The sequence below is a fragment of the Salvelinus sp. IW2-2015 genome, linkage group LG7 (genome assembly GCF_002910315.2).
Source record: "Salvelinus sp. IW2-2015 linkage group LG7, ASM291031v2, whole genome shotgun sequence".
Lineage (NCBI taxonomy): Eukaryota > Metazoa > Chordata > Actinopteri > Salmoniformes > Salmonidae > Salvelinus > Salvelinus sp. IW2-2015.
Genome location: NC_036847.1, coordinates 3,257,467 through 3,267,713, shown reverse-complemented (window position 1 = coordinate 3,267,713; position 10,247 = coordinate 3,257,467). Strand labels below are relative to the sequence as shown.

General features: G+C 41.4%; 1 pseudogene; it reads left to right on the top strand.

Moving 5' to 3' along the window:
* The first annotated feature begins 6,472 nt into the window (after positions 1 to 6,472).
* Positions 6,473 to 10,247, top strand: part of LOC111966208 (synapsin-2-like) — a 37,798-nt pseudogene continuing 34,023 nt past the window's right edge.

Here is a 10,247-nt window from a genome sequence, read left to right as displayed (position 1 = left end):
TCTGGGGYTCTGAAAAGCAACTAGCTAACAAATTGAAAATAACAACAAGAAGGCCAAAATGTCTCATATTTTGGAAATGCTGTTGTAAGATATTGTGAAATGTCCTTTACAGTGGATATTGAGCACATATTTTACTCTTAATATGTTGATCTCTGATGTAGGAAGTTCATATAATTGTTTTAAATGTTTCAGACAGTGGGCCCGGAATGGAAAACAATTGAGAACAGCAGAGAAAGCTACCTAGCACATAGCAAGGAAATACTCTCTGGAAGGAAAACAATCATGAGAGGAACCAGACTCATGGGGGTGTGCATTATGAATGGTATGCAGCTCATTATCTAAAATCTTATGAGTATGGGATCCTTGCCACTAAAGGCCTAAGGYTCATTAGGCCATGTGATATTATGTGTTTAACTCATAGAGCTACTGCATCATGATGGATTATGTTTTCATGAGCGTGTTTAAAATGAAGACATAACTATAATGTAGCAACCTTAACCTAACACCTAGCAACCTTGTCAAGAGGTTTGGACCGCTTGGCTTACCTGTTAAGGTTTTGGCTTGACAGTCACTGGACCAGGACCCCCTCCCCCCATCCCCAATGTAGGCAATGCGTGTATTGCGCTGTGATTAGGGATGATCATAATATTATACTGTAATTTACTAGTGTTGTTTGCATAATTATCTACCCTCGCATTAGCCACTGTTGTGCTCCTACTCATTAAGACTTGTGTCCTTCCTTTCTGGCTAAATCAGGCCTGACTACGCTTACAATCCACCATCTCTACACGTATCACCCTACCTGAGATAATAGCAGATTTCTCACCCCAGTTTCCATGGAGATACATTTTCTGCCGCTAGTTACAATGTGTTCTACACTCTGTGCAGCATATAGCCTAGAGCTGTGGCGGAGCAGCATGACATTTAATAACATTACCTGAAGGAAAGAGCACCTCTTAGGTCCACGTATGACAGTGTGAAATGAGTTATTCACATAGKGTTGCTCCTTAGGTGGCCATCGTGTTCTTTGGCTTTTTTAGTGCCTTCAACACCATCTAGCCCCATCTTCTAACCCGCAAACTACAGGTCATGCAGTTGCATCCTTCCACCATCACCTGGATAATGGACTACCTCACACTCTCAAGCCACCTGTCACCTACAAAAGTTTTCACACAATTCAGCCATTGTAGGCTGCATCACGAAGGATGATGGCACCATATGCAGGGAGGAAACATCCTAATCTGTGGCATGGGGAAGCCAAAACCAACTGGAGCTGAATGCGTCTAAWACCAAAGAGCTGGTGACCTCAGGAGGAAGGTGCGCGCATCTCCTGTGGTCAGGTGGCTTGGGAGTCCCGGCAGTCTGCTGTGTAGAGAGTGAAGAGGAATGGTGYCMAAACCGTCCCTTGTGGMGCARCTGTGTTAGTGATGATGGTGTCTGAGACCGYGTGGTTCTGTAGTCTGACCCACTGCGGCCTGTCYGTGAGGTAGTCCATMARCCAGGTGATGGTGGAAGGATGCAACTGCATGACCTGTGGAAAGGTTGGACTCYTGCAAATACCTCGGGGTGGTGATTGACGATAAGGTGCACTTGAAAGAGAACAGCTCCATGGTTTTTAAAAAGGCTCAGCAAAGGCTATTATTTTGAAGGAAGCTCAGATGTCTGCAAAAAAAATGCTACAAATGTTTTTTAATAGTGTTGTGGCGATTGTCCTGTTTTACACTGTAGTCCGCTGGGGGGGTAACATCACTAGCGAGGATGCAAATAGGCATCAGTTTACTTATCCAAAGCTAAGCTAGTTATCCATAGGATATAGTGTTTTTGTCATTTTAGTGAATTATCGCTTGAACAAATGTGTGATGAACATGAATTGCTACATTTGATGATGTGATTAGAAAGGAAGGMTATTCTCTTTATTTAATAATTAAATGTCTGCACTTTTCTATTGAAATGTAAATAATTTTAATGGTCCAATGCATATGTTTTTATCTCTTTTTTATATCAAATCATTTCTGTTTAACTATTAAAGACATGCTCCAGAACTTAGGAAACTACAAAGTATTTTTTTGAACCTCACGCTTTATTGGGCTGGATGAGTCAATGTGTAGTTCATATACGCATAATCTATGAGCAGAATTACGATTTTACCTCAATTTGCCACGAAATCCCTAGTTTAAAAGCATCAGTTTTTCTGGAAGCATTTTACCTACATTTTCCCCCAGGTGGGCCAGCCCCCTAGCAATTAGAGTTCAACCAATGAGCTTCGGCCCCTTGCCATTTGAGGGACTGTTAGCAAGAGGCACATGATGCACACAAAGCACAGCGAGAGAGAGAGAGAAGACGTGGTGCACATATCTGCACATTCAGTGCTTTCAGAAAGTATTCCCTTGAAAAGTCGGGAATACTTCGCACCCAAAAATCGCACCCATCGACACACAAAGTGTGATTTAGCACATTTTTGCAAATCTATTGAAAATGGAATACATAAATCACACCCCTGAGTCAATACTTTGTAGAAGCTTGGATTACAGCTGTGAGTCTTTCTAGGTAGGTCTCTAAGAGKTTTGAAAACCTGGATTGTACAGTATTTGCACATTGTTCTATTTAAAATTCTTCAAGCTCTGTCAAGTTGGTTGTTACTAATTTCTTAGCCATTTTTAAGTCTTCACATAGATTTTCAAGCCAATTTCGTTTTGGTAAGCAACTCCATTGTATATTTGGCCTTGTGTTTTAGGTTATTGTCCTGCTGAAAGGTGAATTTGTCTCCCAGTGTATTGGAACGCATACTGAACCAGGTTTTCCACTAGGATGTTTCTTGAGCTTAGCTCTATCCTGTTTATTTTTCTCCTAAAAAAAAAACATAGTCCTAGCCGATGACAATCATACCCATAACAGGATGCAGCCACCACCACGCTTGAAAATAAGAGTGGTACTCAGTGGTGTGTTGTGTAGGATTTGCCGCAAACATAACGCTTTGTATTCAGTTTTACTTTCGTGCCTTATTGCAAACAGGATTAATGTTTTGGAATATTTGTATTCCGTACAGGCTTCCATCCTTCTTTTCACTATGTCATTTAGGTTAGTATTGTGGAGACATGACAATGTTGTTGTTCTATCCTCAGTTTTCTCCAATCAGAGCCATTKAACTATTTTGTTTAATGGTGAAATCCCTGACCGGTTTCCTTCCTCTCCAGCAACCGAGTTAGGAAGGACAACTGTATATCTGTAGTGACTGGGTGTATTGATACACCATCCAAAGTGTAATTAATAACTTCACCATGCTCAAAGGGATATTCAATGTCTGCTTTTTTTTATTTGTACCCATCTACCACTAGGTGCCCTTCTTTGTGAGGCATTGCAAAACCTCCCTGGTCTTTGTGGTTGAATCTMTGTTTGAAATTCACTGCTCAACTGAGGGACCATACAGATAATTGTATGTGTGGGGTACAGAGATGAGGCAGTCATTCAAAAATCATGTTAAACACTATTATTGCACACAGAGTATTGCACACAGAGTCCATGCAACTTTTTCTGTGACTTGTTAAGCACATATTTTACTGAACATATTTAGGCTTGCCATTACAAAGGGGCTGAATATTGACTCAAGACATTTCAACTTTTCATTTTGAATGCATTTGTTAAAAAATATATTTTAAAAACATCATTCCACTTTGGCATTATGGGGTAAGCCAGTGACAAAAAAATCTAAATGTAATACATTTTTAACTCAGGCTGTAACACAACAAAATGTGGAAATGGTTAAGGTTTGTGAATACTTTCTGAAGGCGCTGTGTGTGATTTTTTTGGGGCCTTGTCACAATACATAAAATGATAAAATAAGAATATTTAAAAATGTAAAAAATGGAATGGCAAAACGGTTAAATATTATCCTAAATATAAACGATCTATTTAGTGAATATCACTGGTGTTAAATATGAGGGTTTCGGTATTAAATATAATTTATATTTTTTTACACTTATTTATTTCATTCCCTGTCAATATGCCTTTATTGTAAATGTTTTGACGCCAAACTGGTGGCAGTTGTGAAATCAGTAAATATACTGAACAAATGAACAAATATAAACGCAACATGCAACAATTTCAACGATTTTACCAAGTTACAGTTCATATAAGGAAATCAGTCAATTGAAATATATTCATTAGGCCCTAATCTATGGATTTCACATGACTGGGCATACTTGGGGGCCAGGACCAGCCAATCAGAATTAGTTTGTTTTTTCTGCACAAAAGGGCGTTATTACAGACCGAAATACTCTTCAGTTTCATCAGCTGTCCGGGTGGCTGGTCTCAGACGATTGCGCAGGTGAAGGAGATGGATGTAGAGGTCCTGGGCTGGCGTGTTTACACGTGGTTTACACGTGGTTGTGAGGCCAGTTGGACATACTGCCAAATTCTCAAAAAATGATGTTGGATGCGGCTTATGGTAGAGAAATTAACTTTCAATTTCCTGGCAACAGCTCTGGTGGACATACCTGCAGTCAATTGCACACTCCCTCAAAACTTGAGACATCTGTTGGTTTTGTGTTGTGTGAGAAAACTGCACATTTTACAGTGGCCTTTCATTGTCCCCAGTACAAGGTGRACCTGTGTAATGAGTCAATTTCTTGATGTGCCACACCTGTCTGGTGGATGGATTATCTTGGCAAAGGAGAAATGCTCACTAACAGGGATGTTAGCAAATGTGTGCACAACATTTTAGAGAAATAACCTTTTTGTGCGTATGGAACATTTSTGGGATCTTTTATTCCAGCTTATGAAACATAGGACCAACACTTTACATGTTGCATTTGTATTTTTGTTCAGGATAGTTGCAAGAGTTGCAGAGTTAATTGAAAATAATGCAATTGTTGCTTTTTTCATTAATTAGGCTATTTTCTCTTGAACCACTAGAAACTCATGGACAATATAGACACAGATATAACAATTCATACTATAGATGAATAAATGTTTTGAAGTTATTGAAGTTTAAACTACCAAAGTTACCATAGATTGCCATAGATAACCTGTTAATTACAAAAATGACCAAAGATTCCAGTAGCTTCCGTAAATTACCAGTATCTTTGTAACCCTAGCTCTGAGTGGCGAGGGGAAAACTGAAAATTGGCAGAGAGGTTTGGAACTCTCTTTCTTATTGGTCTGTTAACTAATTTACTGCCTGGTGATGTCTGTCACCAGGCAGGCCAAAACTCCATCCCACCAAAACAGGCAGAAATTTCAGGCAATCTTTTCAAATAGCTCTTACTCTAAAAGGGCCTTATCATACTTTTCACAATTTCACAGTATTATTTCAACCTACACATGAAAATCGCATTTTTGTGCCAGATAGAACCTTATTACTGAACCCAGATTGACATTTGAGAACTATAAGGTTCTATCTGCAATTGCACCCCCCTAAAAAAAAAAACGGATTTACAAATGTCTCAGGATTTTGATACTCTGCACTTTAGGTAGGCCTATCTTTAAGATGAGGACCTTAATGGGTTATGAAATAAGAATTCATTACAAAAGAGTTCTGAGATGTGAAAACTTCGATGCTCAATAACACAGATATATTCTTTGCGCAGATAGAACCTTATCCCAAGGTCCCAAGGTCACGATAGGCTACCGGCAAATACAGCAATACCATAGGTACTTTTATTGGAATCTGACATTTGAGTTTTTTTACGTTTTGTATGCAAACCATTATCATTTTTTTTGTAGATTTTCCTAAACACTATTACAAATTCTACCCCAAATATTATACAGTGCTGTAGTCAATTGTCTCCTATTTGACCTACTCATTTATATTTCATTCCACCATCAAAGCCATAGAAATGACTGTGTGAGCCTATATGAAAAATGTATTAGATAGCATGGCATTATGGGAATTAATCTATTTACAGCAGGAGCAAAGCTCCCCAATCATACATTATGCAGACCTACACACACCCACATTATATAAAAAATCATGCTGGTCATGTGCAATAGTAAAGATATGTCAATATTTACCAAAAATGTACTGTGTTTAAATTTAAAACAACTCTAAGTCCACTTGGATGAATCCGAATGGCTGCATGGGGACTTTCCTCAGCTAAATCGGCTGTTTGACGATGAAGGATAAATCCATCACATGACAACGTAAAGGAAGGGGTTTTAACAGCATGCTCCATTGTCCACACCGACACCAGACCAAACAGCCATTTTCTCTCTACATCCTCAAAGCTGTATTAGCCACAGGCAGCTAAGGACAGGGAGGCAWCATAAGGAGAGAGAAGGGTGCAGTCTGTATTGGAGGTTTCCTCTATATTTCTACCCCGGGCATTTCCATTGGAAACCCCTCTTCCCCCCCCTTTTTTTTGCAGAAGTACGAAAAGATGTAACGCTTGTGAGGCAGTAAAGAATGGGGGAGGGGTAGAGGAGGCAGACACGCATACGATACGAGTGAGTGGGAGTAGGGAGGAGAGAGTGGAGGAGGGGTGGAGAGTGTGAGCATCTTTTTCAGGCTGGCAGAGAGGCAGGCGATTGGCTGAGGGGAAGAATAGCGTCACGGCCACAGTGAGGGGAGCTCTGAGGATGCACGGCTGAGCTGGGAGGAAACACATTACATTCACTGGGAGTTTGCATGGAGAAGAGCTGAGCCTTCAACCAGCTGCACACTGGGAAGTGGCATCTTCTGCAAATTAATCCGACCCTCAGGTGACACCGTCTGGACTCAACCATCCCCTTAAGGACTCTTCATATCCAGCCGTCGTTGATCCGTCTGCTCTAACAGCCCTCCAGCTATGAACTACCTGCGCCGGCGTCTCTCTGACAGCACCTTCATCTCCAACCTGCCCAATGGCTACATGACGGACCTCCAGAGGCCTGATCCCGCTCAGCCGACTCCCCCAGCTACAGCAGCCCCACCCAAATCCCCCACGGTGGGGTCGACGCCGCCCGTCACCTCCCCTACCCCCTCCCCGGCCCCGGAGAGGAAACCCCAGCCGTCCCAGTCCAGCGGGGCAGGCTTCTTCAGCTCCATAACCAACGTAGTCAAGCAGACTGCTGCCTCAGCAGGACTGGTGGAGCAGTCCGCGGTCACGACACCCAAGAAGTTCAAGATCCTCCTGGTCATCGATGAACCACAGCAGGAATGGTGAGCAACGTGCTGTGTCTTGCTGTAGAAAGATGTGATGTGAAAGACGTGAATTATTCATGTGTTGATGTATATGTTGTTTGTGTTTTCTAACACCGAAGCTGTCCTCTTGGCCAGGTCACTGTTGTAAAATAGATATTCTGCTGAGGTTCCTTTTTGAAAAGAGGAGCTCTCAGTTGGACCTAGCTTGTGGTAAAGTAAAGGTTCAAACAACCTGTCAGCCAACAGGTCTGGTGTCCATCAAGCTCTGCAGGTCAGATTTGATCAGGGTACTTGCATGAGTCGTCTGATGCCAGTGCATGTCTATCTAATGACAAAAAACAGATGCAGTGCTCAGGAGGAGAGGAGGAAACAAGGTCCACTGACTGACTCACCATCTTAATGATATTACCGCACCGGGAAGTCTTTTTATGGCTTGCCTCACCCATGTACTGTGGTTCCTGCAGTAATTGGTTTATGCCCCCTTTGACATGACATTTTTCTAAATTACAGATTGGCCTTGCAGCAGGACGAAAATCCAATATATTTTGAGGAGTTGTTGTTTTTTAATCTCAATCATTGGTTTGACTTGGTGTTCCAAGAAACCCGTGTGCATTCTGCTGCTATTTTGTATATTAGCTCAGTTTCCTGCAACCACCTGTGTGCGCAAGACATAAACCAATTGAATTGATTCGTCTGATCAACCCAGTGAACTCCAACCTGGATTTGCATCATTGTGGAGAAAGCCAATGCCATGAATATTCAACAACCAGTAGAGTGCATGGGAAATGCGTTTTGTGTTTTCTCTATTAAGTAAAGACTGCAGTGATGTCCAGTCATCAATGAGGTTTCCCTTTCCCACAGACATGGCATCGTTATAGGATGCATTAATGGAAAACATAAGTGACACATAGGCGAGGTGTAGCACTTCAAACATTGAGTGGAACATGAGATGTGTGCTCTGCATGACAATGTTAGTCCAGACAGACTCCTCTCTCTAATGCTGTGTGATGAGGAYGGGGAGGCAGGGGAGGAGGCAGATCGAGATCTACTTTTAAATCCAGCCTCTTTTTCCTAATGTTCTGCATAATTTAAGGCAACTGCCGTGTTGTGAGTGAAAAGGTTGACTTATGGTTGATTCCTCTAGAAACTAGAACAGAAAAATGCTTACATTTTATTTTATTACGAAATGGGATCCATAGAAGGGTTCTTTGGAGGAACGATTGTTGAAATATTTTACATTTGTATCTTAAAGCATAATTCAGAAATAGTTCATTGAAGTTGGAATATTTGTGACATTTTGGCCTTACCCAAGCCTCCTTTAAGACTCCATCATGTTTCATCTGTAGGTGCTACAAACCAAAAATTGGTGTCACATGAAGCTTTACCAGTTTGGCAAATTTTTCTATATAGTTGCACATAATATACTCTATGGGTATATCAAAGTTCCAGAGTTGGACCTCTACTTGGGGGGGGAAACACCCTTATTGTCACGCCCTGGCCTTAGTATTCTTTGTTTTCTTAATTATTTTWGTTAGGTCAGGGTGTGACATGGGGAATGTATGTGTTGTTTGTAGTGTCTAGGGTGGTTGTAAGGTTTAGGGGGTTTATTAGAGTAGTTGGGTTTATGTTTAGTATAGTAGTCTAGCTGTGTCTATGGTTGAGTGTAGGTATCTAGGAAAGTCTATGGTTGCCTGAATTGGGTCTCAATTAGAGACAGCTGGTTATTGTTGTCTCTGATTGGGAGCCATATTTAAGGCAACCATAGGCTTTAGCTTTTGTGGGGAATTGTCTATGTTGAACGTAAGTAGCTTGTGTGTGCACTTTCGGTTGTAGCTTCACGGTCGTTTGTTGTTTTGTATAGTTTGTATAAGTGTTTCGTGTTCATCTTCGTCGTTCAAATAAAAAGAAGATGGCTTATTTTCCACATGCTGCGTTTTGGTCCGTCTCTCCTCCACACGATCGTGACACTTATGATATATTAAAAACAAATAATTACATTTCAAGTGAGAAGTAGGTATTGGTCCCGAAAAAGAAAGGACATTTACATGAGCACCAATGCCTACCTCACCCATGCTCTACCAAGGTTTTCCAGCCCACAACTTTGACTTACTACAGTAGCTATGGTGATATATTGTACTTCAAACAATGTCTACGCAGGTTGCTTAGGATTCGAACCTTCTCAAACAACCTAATTCACACTTTTCAATGGAATAATGGACTTTACCGTGTCCTGCTATTAAAATGATGTATACAGTGCTTTCAGAACGTATCCATATCCCTTGAGGTATTCCACATTTTCTTGTGTTACAGCCTGGGGAGGGGGTTATGCAGGAACCAATGGGTTGCAGGAACGCCCCAAATTGCGGTCCGCAATCACACACTATTAGCAAACGCGCACAGAAGTACACACCCCACAGTCCCTGTCCATTGCCACTCGACAATGCTCTTTTAAGAGCAACCTAATAATTGAAAATAAGCACACACCGTGCGTGCGTATGCGGGCTGGTGTGTGTGTCTGTTGGGACTGGGAGGAGGTGTCAAAACTATACATGAAAGAGAATGCTAAAATGTCTCATCCGAGAAGCGAACCCAGGACCTTTGTATTGGTCGTCACTAGTTACCACTGCCACAAAGTCCTAAATCCCGTCTATTTCTACCATTTCTCTTCTTAAAATCTGATTTGAAAGCTAACCCTAACCTCAACCCTAATGGTAACCACACTGCTAACCTTGTGCCCAACCCTAACCTTAAATTAAGACACATTTTTACAATATAGACCATTTTTACTGTGTGGCTATGGTAACTAGTGGAAACCCATCAGATTCCATGGCAGTGACATTAACGCTTACGCTATGAACCCTCTCATGAATGCATTCTCTTGACCCAATTTAAATGGACAGTCTAGTGATGACAGGATGTTTTTGTTGTTGTTTATTCACTCAGTACTGATTAAACGTTCATTTTTTGTCTTACTTGGTTATAAAAAAGAGCTGACAGTCACATAGCTAACCAAGTTAGCAAGCATGGCGTTTTCTTTTGACTGTGCAAAGGTCATGCAAGCAAGCAATGATGTTGGTGGTGTTTCACCTGGGTGCACCCGCACCCCCTGGCTACTTTGTACTTGGATGGC